Source organism: Perca fluviatilis, chromosome 19 (genome assembly GCF_010015445.1).
Source record: "Perca fluviatilis chromosome 19, GENO_Pfluv_1.0, whole genome shotgun sequence".
NCBI lineage: Eukaryota > Metazoa > Chordata > Actinopteri > Perciformes > Percidae > Perca > Perca fluviatilis.
In genome coordinates, this window is record NC_053130.1 from 17,235,600 (window position 1) to 17,253,989 (window position 18,390).

General features: G+C 42.5%; 1 protein-coding gene across 3 annotated transcripts in view; it reads left to right on the plus strand.

Moving 5' to 3' along the window:
* Positions 1-18,390, plus strand: part of lzts2a (leucine zipper, putative tumor suppressor 2a) — a 47,710-nt gene that overhangs the window by 20,773 nt on the left and 8,547 nt on the right. Inside the window, exon 2 of one of the 3 annotated variants that reach the window (XM_039784631.1) lies at positions 3,640-3,752. The gene's annotated coding sequence lies outside the window, so the exon portion shown is untranslated. Of the gene's footprint in view, positions 1-3,639; positions 3,753-6,468; positions 6,816-18,390 lie in introns of those variants that run through there. The other 2 variants (XM_039784633.1, XM_039784632.1) reach the window with 2 other exon arrangements.

The following is an 18,390-nucleotide window of genomic DNA, read 5'->3' on the forward strand; positions in this document are numbered from 1 at the left end:
CCACCCCTAGATAAGTCTAATACGTGTGTTCATGTGTTTGTCAATCTTTCAAGGCTGAGCTGAACTCCTCTCTCTCTTGTTTATTTTGCAAGACTCACCTTGGCACAGATTCAGCCACGCCTTTTGTGTGACGGCAGCTACTTTCTCCTTCACCCTCCTTTACTCCTCCCTCATCAGTACAACATTGAAACACAGTAAAGACCTGAGTGAACCAACACATGTAACATTAGAAGCACTGTGATTACCAAAGTGAACCCAAAGCACACACGCTGCATAATCTTAATAACACCTTCAGCTGAATTTAATACTCAGCACCTTGAATCATTGTGTCATTGTACTCACATTAAGTGTGGTCCCTGTGGTGAGGACATATGCTGCTATAGCGATGTAATCTATCTACCAGTGATCTAAAGAATTATTAATCTCTATCTAATCTGGTTCACATCAGCCTATCATACGAGTGAGAAGTTATATACTGATTAGTGTGTGTGTGTGTGTGTGTGTGACTGTGTGTGTGTGTGCGTGCGTGCATGCATGCATGAACTTCAAGCCCTGCAGAAATAATTACAGCATCACATGTCATGTCTTTCGACCTTGAAGTAGGTTTTATGAAAATGAAAAGATAATCGTGTGCGCGTGTGTGCGCCCAGTACAGTATAGGTGCCTGTATTCACAAATTACGGTTTCTATAAATCTTTTCTTGATCTATAGAAACACACTAGCAGCATGGTTGTATGGATGGCAATGTCAGTCCATCAGTTTATTACTTTGGTCCAGACTGAAATATCTCAAAAACTAGCAAATGGATTTCCATTCAATTTTGTACATAAAATCTACATTCAGAGGATGAATCCTAGTGACTTTAGTGATCCCCTGACTTCCTGTAGCGCCACCAAGAGGTTGACATTTTTGGTTTTGAGGAAAACTATTGTATGGATTGTGATGAAATTTGTTTAAAACATGCATGTTCCCTTATAATAATTTGGATGATCCATTAACTAATCTAGGGCCATCATTGGGTCAACATTAGCAAATGTTAGCATGCTAACACATTAAACTAAGATGGTGACTATGGTGAACATTATGCCTGCTTAACATTAGCATGTTAGCATGCTGACATTAGCATTTAGCTCAAAGCACCTTGTCTACGGCCTCACACACTCTATCACTATCATATCTGTGGAGTTGTATGTATTACCAAGACAAATAACTTAAAGGTGGGTGGGACATCTGAATATCTCACTAATTTCCATCCCCTGTGTCCCTCAGGGAAGACCTTGACCATCTGTCTTCCTGGGGGCTCCCTGTTAGGACAGACTGATGCTCAGCTGCAGATGATCAGGCTGTGTCTCACTGGTGTTCACAATGACAACTACAAGGCATGTGGCCATCAAATCCGGCCTCAAATGGCTGAAACATAATAATCATCTAATGGCAGGAATCCCAGATCCTGATTGCCACTTTAATCAGTCATACCTTGGCCTTAAGCCTTACTAACCTCCAGATTTAATGGAAATCCATATATGAGTTTGTTAGATTTTCTGTTGACGGACAAACACATGATTTCATTTCATGTTTGGTGCATATTGATGCTATTTGAGCTTCTTGGAAACATCAGCAATATCAGAGCTATAAGGAAATCTAAAGGTTAATTAATAATCATGTTTTATGTGATCATATGTCTGAATTAAATTGATTATATTAATTTAGTTTCAAAGGTTATGCATTATGTCCTGTTTTCCAAATGAAATAAGCATTTCTGTAGCATCTCTGTAACGGGTGATGTTTGATGGTGGGTGCTGGAGAAAAGATTGAGCTTCTTCTTGTCTGCTTTTGTCTGAATTGTCTTGGGTGTTAAAACAATGCACTCTGACGTTTCTCTACCTTATAATCTAGGGTAATGTAACTATGCCATTATGCCATTCACGCCATAGCCAAAGTTGAACCTGAATAGCTAATTTTCTGTGCAGCCAAAACACATCATCAAACTTCAGCTGATACAATTTGCATTGACAATACTTTTCTGTAACTGTACATATTCCTACAGTCCTTCTGTTCATGAAAATAGCTGTGTAAGGAGCCCAGTCAGCATCTGTTTGTGGTTCTCGAAAGCAGCTCTGAGGCTCAGGAATGACCTCTGCACCTGGACAGAGGGGCCAAAATCAATAGTTGTATCATATCACTTATCAGACTGCAACAAGCAGACTGAATACCTCATCTGCTGCTTGTGTAGAGAGTGGCGAGGTGGTGGAAGGAAGTAAAGAATAAGAAGCTGTGAGATCAGAAGATAAAAAAGCATAAATGGAATAGGGCTAATTAGCATTTTTGGGAAAACAAGATAAAACCCTTCAATATACAAATGGAAGAAGTTTTCTGTTATTGAACACCAGGGGGTGGTAATACTGACAAAATCAAACTTCACAAGGGTTTTGAGACAAAATAGCTTGGCACTATAGTTTATAGTGATATTTATTATTGCTTATTTGACTCTGAAGTCAGATGAGCTCAGAGATTTGTTTTGATTAACTCTTATGCAGCCCATAAAACTAGGAAACACTAATTCAGGATATAACATAACCAAAATCAATATATCATCAAGTTCTACTGCCTTGTTACCTCCTGTTCTTTTATAATTTCCTCCCTCTTTTTTCTCTTATACACTTTTTATGAGTCAGTGAAGTCGTTCATTCTCCACACTTTATTTAATTATTATTTCATTATTAGATGCTTGGTACATTTGGTTGTATTTTTCGTTTGCATGTGGGCGCTTGTTCAGAGGTCGGTTTTACAAAGATATGGATCTAACTTATAGTCACACTTCAGATAGACTTCTAAATGTATTACTTGCACAATGCTGCCCAAGTCTTAACTGTCTTAAGTAGATGCCTGTATTTGGCAGTGGAGCGATGACAGGAAATGAGGAGAGATAGAGATGAGGAATAACATGCAACAAAGGTCTCCGGCCGGAGTCGAACCTGAGACATTGCGTTTCATTGTCGGCACCTTAACAACTCTGGGCCCCTTAATATCTAAAGCTGTTATTTCATAACAGTAATAACAATGTGAAAACTGTGACAATTCAAAAGGAGTCACTTGAAAATTCCACTCAAATCTGCAGCTCCCCTCGGCATTATGGAGCTTAATAGTGAGTTTCAGCTCATTGTTTAACTGTGCGGCCCACAACGTTACTGTTTTGGTTCACTCTCACCACTCTCATAGTGCTTTTTTCAATGAAAAAGCTCTAAAAACCCACTTTACACTACCTGCTCAGCACCTCAGCACAGACACATAGAACATAGTGGAACATTTAGCAGCTAATAGGCCAGATATTTTCCTCAGGAGTTGGTGGAGACCAAAATTAGAGCTTTAAGGGAAAGAATATTGGACTTACATTCATCAGGTGGACACAATCACGACTCCAAACAAATGCTAATGTTGCTCTTTAACTGCTGAATGTATAGATAAAGTAAAGTTTGCCATGCCAACTTAAAAGGTGATGATACTGTATGTCAGTGCTGTGTTCCCGTTGCCCACAAGTGACCAAAACAGTATTGCGGGTTTAATGCAATGTAAATGCTGCAAACATTAGTGTAATTTTGAGTCAACAGGTTAACATTAACGCTGTGTGTTTTCCCTCAGGACAGAGTGCAGGAGGAGGCTCAGAGAGGAGTGTGGTCCTGGGATGAGAGCTCACTGCCACTTCCCTGTGTCCCCCAGACCTTCAGGCGGAGTACGCTGGGCGACACTCTGAGGTAAAGAACCACACACAAAAATAAAACACCCTCTGCAGACAAAACCCTTCTCTGACAACGTTGACCTTCAATATTTGCTGACTCAAGCGTCCCCCAATCCTCCTATGCCACTTGTTCTTTCTGTCCCTCCCTTTTGGTCTTTTTCTCTCCTGTCTGGGAACGCTGGGGACATTGATCAATGGTATGACTTCTTGCTATGGGCTCAGTTTGGAGTGACCCGGTGTGGTCACTTTGTCACACAGACATGCACACCCATTTATGGAAATGGAGGTCTTGGCCTCCATCTTTGAAGTGTCCATTTAGGGATTGTGTTTAGAGATGGATGGCAGTTAGAGTGTGTGACACAGTGGGGAGGAGGATTTAGAGGAGGAGGAGATGAGGGGGTCAAGGGGTCAGGAATTTGTGGCTGAGCCTGTTTTGTTCCATAAGGCAGCTGGGCGACAGCAATACCTCGAAGATGTCAGGGAAGGTGTGTTTGTCTGTTTACTGCTGCCACAAATGTAATTTTCTCTTTCACAAAGCCTCCTCTAAAGTCATTTGTGTCAATCTAAATTGGATAGCTACAACAATGTTTTTGTTTGTTTTTGGGCCACGAGCAGTCACACAACACTGAGTCCTGACATTAACTCCTTATCATTTCTATCAACTCAAGGCCTCGCAGTAAAGGGCAGTGTTTGTGAGATATGTGGGGGGATAATAATGTGTGGTCCACACAGCAGCAGCTGTCTTCCTCTCTTCTTTCCACCGTCTCCATTACAGATCTGCTGTATCCTCTGCTCTCTGTCTTTCCTCCAGTTCAGCTCAGCCTGTCCCAGCCCAGCTGTCCCCTTCCTTCATTAGTGGTCCCACAACGATACTCACCGCCTGCTTAGGCAAGGTCACTTTTAAGACAAAAGATCCTTAGTCCTACTTAGTACCTTGTTTTTGGCTTGCACATTTGTTTGTTTTGTTGTGTGGTATGCTTCATCCCTCTAAAAGTCCACTTAATGAACAAATTTAAACTTCTCTTCCTACTTTTCTTTAACGTCACGTTAAGCCTACTGCTCTGTGCAGACTCATATAAGGGTTTAATGTGTCACACTGAACGGATGAACTCAGTTTGTAAGTTTCTATTGTCTGTTCGGAGGCTGACAGAAACTCTTGCTGACACAAACTCACTCACTCACTCACTCACTCACTGTAACACGCAAAAAAAGACTCAAAAGCTTTCTGGTGCTGTATTTTCGGCATGGAGAGGTGGGCTGTGTTAATGGCAGTAAAGTGCCAAGTCAGAGAACAGAAGTGAACTCTTTTCTCACTTGTTACCGTGGGACTCAGAGGGAGGTACAGGGCAGTTCCAGTAAAGAGAGAAAGAAGACACACACACAAACACATACACACACTATCTCTTCTCCTCCAGCATTACTCAGTCCTCCTACTGGTTTTCCATGGAAGCACACAACAATAAACTTTAGTTAGATAAGTGTGTTAGCATGATAACATTAGCTAATTAGCACAAAACACAAAGCACAGCTGAGGGAGGCTGATGGGATGTCATTGGTTTATGACCAAATACTTGTCAAAAAATTAAAGTATTAGCACAAACTGAAAATTTGACCTTATGATGGCACTAAATGAAAAGTCAGAGGATTACCAAATAGTTGTCCTTCAAATAGTTGTTGAGATATTTCAGTCTGGAGTTTTCAGTCAAAGTGGTGGACTGACATTTAACAAAAATGTGAGTGTTTCAAGCTTTTTTTGTTTTATATAATTTTTTATTTAATGTCCTTGGTTTTATACCATAGGTCAGGCGAAACAAGAAATTCTAAGACATCACCTTGGGCTCTGGGAACTTGTTATTGTTATTGTTATTACTTTAAGCATTTTTCACTTTTTACTGACACTAACTAGTTCATTGGTTGCCCACCACGTTTCAAGATAAATCTGAGAGGTCACGTTTGTCTTATTTTAGTTTTTTTCTTTTGAAACACTAGATACTTTCACCTCCTTAAGCTGCAGTTTTTTAAGAGAAAGTAAAAACTCTTTACTGAGGCCATAGCTTAAACTGAAGGTGTCACAAGCCAAAACAGTAGAATGATGTATAATCAACAGATTAATTAATAATGAAAATACTCTAGTTGCAGCCCTGATATAGCCAAAGTATGCCTCATTTCACTGCGCACATCATTTTCTTTCCATCACCCTTACAATTTCACTTCCAAACACCTCAAAAAACAAGCAAAACATTTGCAATCCCTTTCCACTCAGGCATTTCATGCTTTTTGTTACCTGCCGAATAATACTCTGCACGATAGAGCATGTGGTGTGTGCAGGCACAAAGATGAGCAGAAACATGTTATGTAATTTACCCCATCTGAGGGAATTGACCCCCTCCCTCCCTCTGTAGCGGCTGCAGCTCTTGATATAGTCGATGTTTGATAACTGCACTATTATGTTATTTAGCCAAAGGGTAGATGCAGAACAATGGGGTAAGAGGGGGTGGTCCCCTGAATGCCTGTGGGCCATCCAACTTTCACACACACACATACCAAACAGAAATAGTCGATAACATTTCAAAAAATGTTCAATTTCACGCAGGATTGTGTTGATGCAGAGTGTGCGAAAGAGAAGGGAAAAGAGAAGGGGGAGGAGAGAGAGGCAGAGGAGAGTAGTCTGTGTGTTAAAAGAGGGGAACTAGAGGCAGGGGGGCTGGCAGACAAAAGTGAGAGAGGGGAGGAAGAAATGAGGAGGAGGGGAAGGCGGTGCTAAGGCAGACAGCAGGGAAGGAAAGCTGAGAAGAGGAACAGTGGAGAAAAGTAAGACGAGAGAGAGGAGGAGGAGAGGACAGGAAAATAAGGGGGCTTCCATTTGAAAGTCCTCGTGTCGGGATATGAAGTCCTGGCGCGCTGCAGAGGCAACGGCAGGAAGCTGGAGTGTTGTAAAGAAGAGGTAGACGACGAAGAAAAGGAAGGAGAGACTGGGAGAATCTGAGCCAGCAGAGGCTGGAGTGATTATTACTTTTATTTTATTTTTTCCAAGAGAGACGGAGACAAGTGGAGGCAGCGATGCAGGGCTCTCACTGGGGTGAGTGTGGAGAAAGAGTGTGTGTGTTTGTGCATGTCTCTGCATAAGTGTGTGTGTGTGTGTGTGTGTGTGTGTGTGTGTGTGTGTGTGTGTGTGTGTGTGTGTGTGTGTGTGTGTGTGTGTGTGTGTGTGTGTGTGTGTGTGTGTGTGTGTGTCTCAAACTCAGGCTCTCTTTACCCTGCCCTTTATCCCACTTTGGCTTGGTTTACTTGAAGACAAATTTGCGGAAACATTGTTTTCATGAGCACCTTAAATCAGTGTGAAGCCACTTAAGAGGGTGTCCATTGTGGAAAATGCCAATAATGGAAGGTGTCTAACGGAAAGAGTTTGAGACAAAAGTTGCTTGGCAGGCCCATTTAAACACAAACACTAATTTTAACAGGATTGGAATGTTAGTGAAGGCAAACAAGTTGGTGATGTCTTCTAAAATCTGGATAAACTGAGATCTAACAGGTCACATAATGATCCCTGGAAAACTTGGTTTCCTGTCATTTTGCCAAAGCGTGAAGGCAGCTGGATGCTTCAGAGTCAGCTGACTGGTGTTAGCTTGAAGTTAGTTTTCTAAAGTTGTTAGGACTGTAGCTGCTCTAAATGACCCCGGAGAACAAGTCTGAACAAGCAGGGGCAAACAGACCCGGTAGCTTGGATTTGTTGAGGTGGGATGATGAGTTTTTGGTGGTTTTCTAATCCCAACCCTGGGTAATCTGCTCATTACAGACTGTTGGGGTATTGATTTGAAATTTCAGCTGTCCCACCCTCTGAACAGTTGGCCTGGAGGAGCAATAGGAAAGAGGAGGAGGATGGTGTTATTCAATCTGTCTGCACACCCTTACATTCAAGATAAGAAAGAGCATGAGGCAGCAGATATGTCTCTACCAGAGCAGACAATTAGGCTGCATCTTAGAATTGTGACCCGTACAAAACATTCATGTTTCTTTTGATGACGAAGCACTTTAGGAGACACAGGCCGCAGTTGTTTCTCTTCTGTTCTTCCCTATGCGTGTAATTACAAGACTCCTCATGTGCCCTGGGCCACATATTGTAGTTTCTCATCAAGTTTGTTTTGGCCCAAGAGTGATGTTTCAGCAGATATGTTTATAGTCGGACCAGTTAGAAGGCCGTCCATTCACTCAACTCTTTGTAGTAGCTGTCTGTTTGACCGTGTCATTTCGAGGTTTCATTTGAGAGAAGACTGTAATTATGCTGACTGGATTTTGGCAGAGTTAGAAGGAGTGACGTTTCACTCTATAAACATATGGGCTGTAAATGGGCAGGTGTCAAGACGCAAACGCTGACGTAAAGTTTACCTCAAGGGGAGTAAGACTGGGGGACAGAGAGGCGGAGAAGATGGGTTACCTCATCTTCTTTAAACAAAACAAATGAGGTAAATGTGTCACGTGTTGCAGGTTACATATGTAACGCTTTCCAGCCGTGTTGACTCATGCTTCCTGTGTGTGTGTGTGTGTGTGTGTGTGTGTGTGTGTGTGTGTGTGTGTGTGTGTGTGTGTGTGTGTGTGTGTGTGTGTGTGTGTGTGTGTGTGTACAGCACTCAAAGGTAGGAAAGTAGCTCCAAATAAAAGGTAGTGAGACCTCTTTCTCCTTGGTTTTCCTTCCCTTTCTTCCTCATTCCTTAGGGTCCTATATACAGGTCCAAGTTGGTAAAATATTCAGATTTGTTAAGCTTGGCCAACAAACCCCTCATCGAATCTCACATTCACAATCTCTCTTAGATAGACTCTTGTGCCTCATTAGAACCAAAAAAGATTTGTTAAAGAATTTGAAACTGGATTCAGCTTCAATTCGACATCCTATACTCAGGTCCGTTTTTTTTTTTTTTACAGTGATCCCATCAAGCTAAATGTTATGCCAGGTATTTATGTAAAGCCTTGAGTTAAGAAGTATGGTGGAAAACTGAAGGAGGGAGACTGAGAGAGAGACAGAAACACAGGAAGACCAAGAGACAGCAAGAGATTAGACGTCGGCCGGGCTTCTGTTCAGTTTGCTGAATGTGTGTTTTCCACGCCAGTCTGTGTCCTCCCCTCCATCTTTCTCCAGTTTACAGCAGCACGGACAGTGTGTCCGAATACGTCGTCTGCACATGTGCTTCTTTGCCATGTCAGATATTTTCTCAGATGAGTGGAAGTGAATTATACATCGAGGCTGGCACAGTTAAAGTGAGGCTTCACTGCTTATGTAATAGCTGCTGTGAAACTCATTTGCCTGGCTGTATTTAGTAGCTGTGTGTGTGTGTGTGTGTGTGTGTGTGTGTGTGTGTGTGTGTGTGTGTGTGTGTGTGTGTGTGTGTGTGTGTGTGTGTGTGTGTGTGTGTGTGTGTGTGTGTGTGTGTGTGTGTGTGTGTGTTATATTCCGTGATTTCACACTAAAGCTTTTACACCTTTGCTGAGCATATATTGTGGCCTACTTCTCCTCACTGAAGTCTTTTTGTAAGTAAACCGCTCTCCTACAATCAAGGCTCCCGTCATCCTCACTCACAGTATTGTCAGTCAAAGTGCTGTTACTTTCAGTGTGAGATAACAGGCCCCTCTCTGCTCTCTGCCCTCTGTTAAACTCAAACAATGGCCTTCCACTGTTCATACAGCCAAAGCAGCAAGGGGGGGTGGAGGAAGGGAAGTTTAGGAGGGAAAACTTTACTCTTCACTCCAGATTTGGGACAATGAGAAGTCTGAACAGCCTGAGGACCTGGATTTTCAAAAATATACTCTAGTAAGCACCATGCTTAAGACAAAATTACATGCACTGATAAGAGATCAGAGCTGCCCCAGTTATTCTATTGAGTCTAGGTCTGTGAGTAAAGGCTGAACTGGCCATTGATCCTGACAAACAGAAGTCCACTGGCCACACTAATCCCTGTGTCTCTACCACCGGCATTCTTGGTATTTCCAGTGTCTGCGGGTCTGACCACTGACCGCCACTGGATAACTGTCAGTGGCTGGAAAACCTCCTGGAAAATCCAACATTTGGAGAGGACCAGGAATGTCAGCCATCTTCCTTTTTTCACATACTCTTACCTCAATTTCCTTCTATGCCAGCTAGTAAACCAGCACTCTTCAGCTCAAGTGCTGTGTCGGACTGGGGATGGAAACTGTTACTGAGTATCAAAAACTGTCAAGTACTGCAAGCTAGCATCAACTGTCTAGTCAGATTCCTAATCTTATTTACTTTTATTTGTTTAGATAGTTCCTGATTTTACTTTAAAAATGAATAGTTTTGTAGTCACAGTCAACTAGCAGAGACTCCAAGAAGTCACTAGTCTGGCCATCACCAGACCAAGCTCAATCTTTTAAAGGTCCCATGACATGGTGCTCTTTGGATGCTTTTATATAGATTATTTATATGTCTTCTCTCTCATGGGTGGGCCAAATTCTCTGTGCGGGCAAAGCAGAGAAAGGGGAGGTAACCTTGCTTCTTATGACCTCATAAGGAGCAACATTCCAGATCGGCCCATCTGAGCTTTCATTTTCTCAAAGGCAGAGCAGGATAGAGCTGTAATCGTACGGCCCGAAAAGGCCCGAGCCCGACAGAGTACATTTTGATTGACAGCTTTTGAATAGCCCAAACCCATTTACAGCCCGACTGTACAAAAGGCCGTCTATCAGCAGTCATTAGAGTGTCGGAGAATAGCGCGGACACGCGCTTCACACCGCGAGCTGGCACACGCACCACTCGGCGGAAAAGGGAGAGAAAGAAAAAAGAGACTGCGCCCGTACGCACACAGCTCCTTTGTCTTTCGTAAAAAATGAGTCATTTAAACATTTTTTAACATCATTTATTCATGACTAACGGACGCTATAGGCCACTTGGAAGTTGGAACAAAGCAATTAATTAAGTCCTCCAGAGACCAGCCTTTCACCTCCTCAGGATCCATTTTCACGCTAAATGAAACGCATCACCTGACCGCTAATTTACCACGAATCCCGAAGCGCAAGCCCGAGCCCGGCCCGAGCCCGTATAAAATAATAGAAATTAAGACCGAACTCGTCGGGTCCCGTCGGGTCCCGTTGTGTCCCGTCGGGTTCGGGCAAAGATCTTCAGCTCTAGAGCAGGATACCCAGGGCTCGGTTTGCACCTATTGCCATTTCTAGCCACTGGGGGGCCATAGGCAGGCTGGGGAAACTCATATTAATGTTAAAAAACCTCATAAAGTGAAATTTTCATACCATGGGACCTTTAAGATTGAACATTAGTCTGGGGAGTCTGCTCTGTATTTTCTACTGCACAAGAGGCGTGATCAACGGGCATAGTTCAAATGACTCTGTACGCAATTGGATAGTCCTTCAACCAATCAGACCAACGATCCAGGTGACGTAGCAGCGACAGCGGCATCAACGGGTTGCTGCGCTTCGGTGGCCGCTATGTTGAATGTAAACAAAGAGCTGCTTGGCTGCTTCTCTATTGTTATCATGTTAAACCCACCAATAGCGTGCCAGGTGGATAAGCCAGTTTGTGATTGGTCCCCGCAAAATTGTAACTGAAGCAGGATAGATAAACATACAGTTCCAGCCTGAGCTGCAGGGCGAAATCAAATCGCTGGCAGATCGGGCTGGGTTTACCCAGTCTAGGAAGTCACTGCTCCCAGCCAAGAATTAGATAAGGCACATAACTCCCCATAGAATCACAACAAAATATTACATGTTAATTAGTTATCTTTAGAGGTGCTGGTAGGTGGATTTTGTTACCTTTGGACAGTGCCAGGCTAGCTGTTTCCCCATTTCCCGTCTCTTTGCTAAGCTAAGCTAACCGGCTGCTGGCCATAGCTTCATATTTAACATACAGACATGATAGTGATATCAATTTTGTCATCTAACTCTAGGCAAGAAAGCGAATAAGGCTATTTCCCAAAATCTTGAAATATGGCTTGTGGCTTCTTTTGTTCAATGAAAAGAGGTATTCTGTAGAAAAACAATGTATTTCACTGTCAACAAAAGACAAAAAAATAGATGACAGCTCTACTTTTAATTAAGTACAGCACATAAAGTATGATGTAGCTCGACGTGGGCACGAACATATGCTTTGTCATACGGTAAAGATTTCACTTTGACAAAATGCAACCTCAATTTTTTTAGTCAGCTTGTGCTCTCTGTGAAGAAACTCATTTTAAACTGGACCCATAAATAAGGATGTGATTGGCAGTTTGTGTCCCCAAATGACCATTGTGTTTTCACAAGGCTGTGTCGCTACTTTCATGTCATCGACGTCTACTCCATCCCATTTCAATAGATTGCTGGCTGCTCTCTCTGTCAACCCCCACAGGGACTTAGTGAGTCTCTCTGCAGTTAAATGTGTATGTGATAGAGAAAAAGAATCTAGGCTTCAGTCACCCCACTCTCCGGCAGCCTCTCACGTCCGAATTGAGGCCAGATGCTTTGAGATGCTAAAGAGCCAAACTGTCCGCTGTCAGACTGACACACACACACACACACACACACACACACACACACACACACAAAAACTCAGTCATTCTTTCACCTATTCACTCAGTCTTTCTTCTTTCCTTTCTTCCTGTCTCTCTATCTCATTTCGCCTCATGCATGAAAAATGTGGGCCTCCGCTGCCATCGCAACGCTTCCAAACAGAGGGAGAAGCTAAGGTCTGTAACAGCAACAACTTGGTTGTAAAAGAATAGAAGGGGAAACTGTAGGAGGACCTGTTGCCAATTACTTCTGAACACTTTTTCACTTTTTAGAAACCTTATTTCATCACAAGAGAAAACCCACTCACAAATTGTGTTAAGCTACAATGTCAATCATGTTACTTTGCCAAGGAGGACAATATCTCTCTGGTTTGAGTGAAAAGACTCTTGGCAGTGAGACGATGGGTTAATGAGGACTGAGTAGGTTTGCATGCATTCAGCAATCTAAAACACACACACACACACACACACACACATATACACACACATATACACACACTGCGAGACCTTAAAGCCAAGTCATGTGGGGGTAGGTGACAGTGAGCGACCACTCAGACAGATAGTCATTGTGTTGGAATGAAGGCATATTATAACCTCAGGTCTTCTGGCAAAACATAAAAAGACTTCAGCTCATTTTACAGTGGAGTCGGCTGACTTCATTCCAATACCATTTTCTTGCCTGTTTGAAGTTTTATTGTGGACTTTCAGTGAGTAGATGCGTGACAAATAAATGGGAGAGTAGATTAGGTGTGGAGTGATCGCCTTGCTGAGCTATTGTGTGTGTCAGTGTGTTGCTGCCTTGCCTGTACTTGTGGATTTTCTTTTGTTAGCAGCCATCGAGGATTATTGTGACTCACCTAGCCTGTTGAAAGAGTGAGAAAGACAGATTTCTCTACCTCAGTCTCTCTGTCTGCCTTTCTTACTCGCTATCCACTGGAATCACTGGTCTCAGGATTAATCAAGGCCACCCAAGCTTTGTATACCAAAGTGGAATATTTCTGCTGGTCCAAACAAGCTCTCAACTAAACACCACACTCTTACAACATCCGGCTTTATTATGGAAGTGTTTTAGGGTACCACTGACTACTGTTTTTGTGATCAGTTGATAAACTCTACCGGGCAGTGACCACCCATTAAAGAAAAAGAAAGGTTAAATATAGTTCTTATTATTTACACTTTCCACCTGTTGCTTTCGCCTTCACATTGGCTTTGCCTTTGGTTAGTCACGCTGTGGTGTTGCTGATGAGGAAGAAGGGGCAGATGAAAATCTAGCTGCAAAGACCAGTGAGCAGGGAGTCGTAGGAGAGGAGGGATGGAAAAGGAAAGAGTGACAGGAGAGCAGTGAAGCAAAAATCCAGCACAGGAGGTAAGGAAAAGAGGGGAAAGGGGTGAAATAGTCAGGAACAGGAAAGAGGGATGAAAGTGGAGGAAGGAGGTGGAAGACCCTAAAAACATGGAAGTTGGTCAGGAGGAGGTCAACTTTTACCAATGGTTAAAGCTGCACTATTCAATATTTTTAAATTAGGAATGGACCGAATGGCTCAATGTGAAAGGGGTTGCTTGTATGATAAACCCATGAATAATTATTACCCAACAGCGTGTTTTAGCATCTTTCAGCTCATTGTTTAGAGCTCATTGCTCTCACGGCATAATTTTCACACACAGCTGTTTTTCAGTGAAAAAGCTTTAAAACACAACTGTACACTACCTGCTTAGCACCAAACAGCAAACAGACACAGTTAGCGGCTAGCTGGTGAACATTTTGGAGCATTTAGCAGCTAAAGAGACAGATATTTCCCTCAGGAGTTGGTGGAGAACAAAACAGATTTAAAAGGAGAGTGAATATTGGACATATATGGGTTGGGTAGCCTCCACACGACTCCAAATGAAAGCTAATTTTGCTTCTTGTCTGCAGGATATGTAATTAAGCAACTGTTTTCTAACATTCTTGCCATAGCAACTTAATAAGGTGATAATATGTCAATGTTATGTGCCAAAGAATTCATAAATGCAGATTAAAGTCAGACAGATGAACAGAAAATTAAGAGTTTAAATCGAGTAATTGTTAGAAAAAATTTGATTTACATACTTTTCCTCTTGTTATTTATTAAACTGTTTGCATAGAATAATATCAGACTGATTACTATTTTCTCTCTCTGTTAAATTAAACAGTTGTGGATGTGTGTGGATATTGTTAAGAAACCAAAACACTGCTTGAACTCACAAGATAATATGGGAGCCACTGTTTTTTCCTTGTCTAAGCACGGTGTGTTCCTGAGGGCATACATGCCCTCCGAGACCAGATAGATGAGACAACATAATTTCTTACCAGATAACAACTGACGACATCAACTCTGTATCATGATTGTATTACATGCCACTTGGTATTATAAAAAGTGGCTGTAGAGAGCTTTTCATTAGGTCACTTCTGTACTTATGCTGTGAGTACTGGAACTGCCTCCTTGTGTTCACAAGTAAAAATTAACTTTGATATAACTTCAGTGGTTCCTTTGATAATGTAAATTATTCTAACAGTAATCATGTAAAGCTATTCATTGAGTAAGAATGCCAAACATTTGCAGGTTCCAGCTTCTACAATTTTAAAAGCCAGCTCACTGGAAACTTTGCCTTTGTGTGGATTGAAACCAAGCATGAGTACAATGGCTAGCACCACACATTGCTAGTATGTACATTATCCTCGTTTTAACAGCTGCTGCCTTTCTCGACTGTAGATCTCATGACAACATGCGCCCATAACCTCCCCTTGAGGACTGAGGATGCTTCAGCTTGGTTTGTTTTCACAGTGAGCGCTCACATCAGCTGAAATTATCCAAAAGGCCACAGTGTAGATTTCAGCTGTCTTTTTTTTGTTGCTCTTTGTCTCTTATTATTACAATATCTGAAAGAGGCATACATGTGGAAGGAACATGATGAAAGAGAAAAAAGGACATAAGTACTGGGTTCGGTACTCAGCAGTAGAGACGATGGTTTAGATAGGAAATTATGTCTGCCTTCACATTTGATTTTCCTGTTCAGAGATCTTGAGGTGCTCAGACCTTGATGTCTGTGTGCAGGCCAAATGTCCAAACAGGATTATAGATGCCTGGTGTTCCCAAGTGCTCAGGCCTCTTTGGAGCCTCTCTTTGGGCTACCTGGTATTGGAATTCCCTTAGACTCTCGACCATCACCCCCACCCAGCCCGCCTTTGTGTTCTCGCCCCTAAACCCACTTCTTTTTTTTCTTCCTTATTCTTGCTTTTCTAACTGTGTCCTGAGCCCAGCAGAGTCTCCGGAACAGCTCGGAGGTTGCGTGTGATAGTAAGGGGCGAGCTGCTGCTGCGGAATAATGGGCTTCCTCTCCTGGGTAATACTGGCATTATGAACAGACTTATCATAACGGGATTATTTCCTCGTCACAGACCCCACTTCTGGATCTTGTTAGAGACCTACCTGGGAAACTCTTTCTTCTGTCAGTCCTACTCTTACTCATCCTGGGCCAGTTGGTGGCATGTGGAGGATAAACTCTCACAACCACTTGGTGCATTTCCAGTTCCTGTCAGAAGCAGTGAGGATGCATTCAAGCTATTCAGCATCATTTCATAGTTTTAAAGTGGTGTAAAGTGGCCCTGGGTTGACCCTGTAATAGAGAGCTGAAAAACTATTGGAGTTTATTTTTAAACGCCGAATAAAATGCCTCGCTGACAGAAACGCCTCATGAAAGACTATCAAATGATTTCAGGCACTTGAGATTTTTTCTATTTTTAGTGACTGACTGTTTTTTCTCTCCCTGTCTTGTGCTGCTGAGAGCAGAGGAGGATGTGTGTAATGAGGAAGGTGGAGGAAGCGGTGAGGGCAGGTGGAGGGATGGTAAAAGTATTTTCACTTTGTCAGAGGAATGCAGCCAAGAAGAAGGGGAGGAGAGGAGGGCATCAATAACTTTAAGAAAAACCAGTGAGCAACATCAGACGGGGAAATTAGCTTTTGGGATTTGTTGCCCTAGTAGCCAGAACAAAACCAGACCCTTGGAGGTCACAGGGGTGGGAGGGCACAATCAGACCAGCTCCCCTCTACTCATTAGGGGGTCACAGGGTTAGGGCTGAGGGGGAGTCACGGTTGATGGTCTCAGGGGGTTGTATATTCTATTATCCCTGCCTGAGAGGTCCTTGTCGGGGCTGTGAGTGAAGAAGAGGTGGGCACGGCCGGATAATAGGTGAAAGGAGGTTGTGAGGCGTGATTATTTTGGCATGGGAAGAGATCACATACCACACATATCTTAATCTCTTTGACTCATGTGTACTAATGAATTCTGTCTCCTCTCTTTCACTCCCCCTCACTCCCTGTCACACACTCCCAGACATGCTCACAGTTAGTCAATATATAGTCACTGCCAACTGCCAGGAATTGAACCACCCTGCTGACTGATCATTAACAAATAATTAGACCAACCCTATAATGTTGTCTCTCAATTTCCATGTAGTGCTGGATCAGACCAAGGGGGTAAGCTTCGCTTTAGAACTCTAACCTTCTATGGCGCCGATCACGATCACCTCCCGTTCATTTTGACGTCACTTTGACAGCGAATAACTTTACATCTGAAGCATTTAACCCTTGTGTGGTCCTTCGGGTCCCAGTGACCCGAAGGACCACACAAGGATTATGTACTTCCCTTTACTTTGTTGAGAATTGCTCTCTGAACCCTATTTCTTGTAAAGTAAGTAAGTAAAGTTTATTTCTAGAACACATTTAAACACAGTTTAAGCTGACCAAAATGCTGTACAAACAAGAACTAAGGTGCTGTATTAACCCTTGTTTAGAGAGCAATTCTCAACAAAGTAAAGGGAAGTACATAGTCCTTGTGTTGTCCTTCGGGTCACTGGGACCCGAAGGACAACACAAGGGTTAAAGACTTTTTTGTCCATTGTTTATTTCTAAAGAAACACGACAATGTATGAAAGGCTCCATTACCTTGTACCTCATGTTATGGCTCCGTAGCAGACGTGTTTGTAAAAATAGGCTAACGATTGTGTCATAACCACGCGACTTACTGTCGCACAGTAGAGGAATTACCGTATAGTACAGGAAAAGCTCGCAGGCAGTTTCGACTTACATTAGCTGTTTAAGTTTAATTACTAATGTTAACTAGCATTTTAGTTAGCAATAATTAGCCTGTACCCATGTTATCTTCTTACATATACCTACGCTCGCCATCTCTGCAAGATTGGGAATGATTGAGATTTATCTTGGCACAGCTACCAGAAGACTTACAACTTTCAGACAGGTTGCTCACGTCACATTTACGTTGGAGGCTGCGCAGTAACGCTCAGCGCTCACCGGAAAAGTGCTTCTAATATCCTTCACTGGTCTCCGTCCAGAGCACATGTGTCAAACTCAAGGCCCGCGGGCCAAATCCGGCCCCTCGCCCTCATATCAATCTAGGTTCACAATATATTTTGGCCCACCTAGTTGTGCATCACACCAAAAACATGGGAAACTGTTCTTCAACTTGCAATTACGCGACACTCAAAGCAGAATTTGGCAAATTTGACAACTTTGAGACTCAGAAATTCCCCCAGAAGCAGAGAGTTTGCATATTCAGGCTGTCAAAGAACTTGTTGTGAGTCAGCTGTGTGGTAGCCTACTTAGAAAATGTAATCATTAGTTTTGCTTGATTTGCTAAATTCTAGGATGGCTTTGGAACTTTTTTGCTCACTTTTTCAGAGCTTTATGTAGACCAAACTGTAAGTGATAAGACTATATGAGACATGCAATAATTGAGTCAAAGATATTTTACTTTTTCGATGAAATAAAAGCATGTCAGATAAACTATATACATGTCTGGCCCTTGGTGTCATTCTCTTTTTCCAGTGTGGCCCTTAGTGAAATTGAGTTTGACACCCCTGGTCCAGAGCAACGGGATCTGTTGGTCCATTATATACTGTCTATGGAGCAGACACTTTTTGGTCCGACAGCCACTTTGTTTGGAGCATACTGAGGCCCCTAGGCTGCTAGAGTATACTGTAAGCTATTGTTTTGCAATAGTGTGCTGTACTTGAATGTTTTTTGTTTGTTTTTGAATTTGAAAGAGTTTGCAATGCACATATTTCAGAGTACTCTGGCAATAAACTACAATCTGCTCTAATTGTTT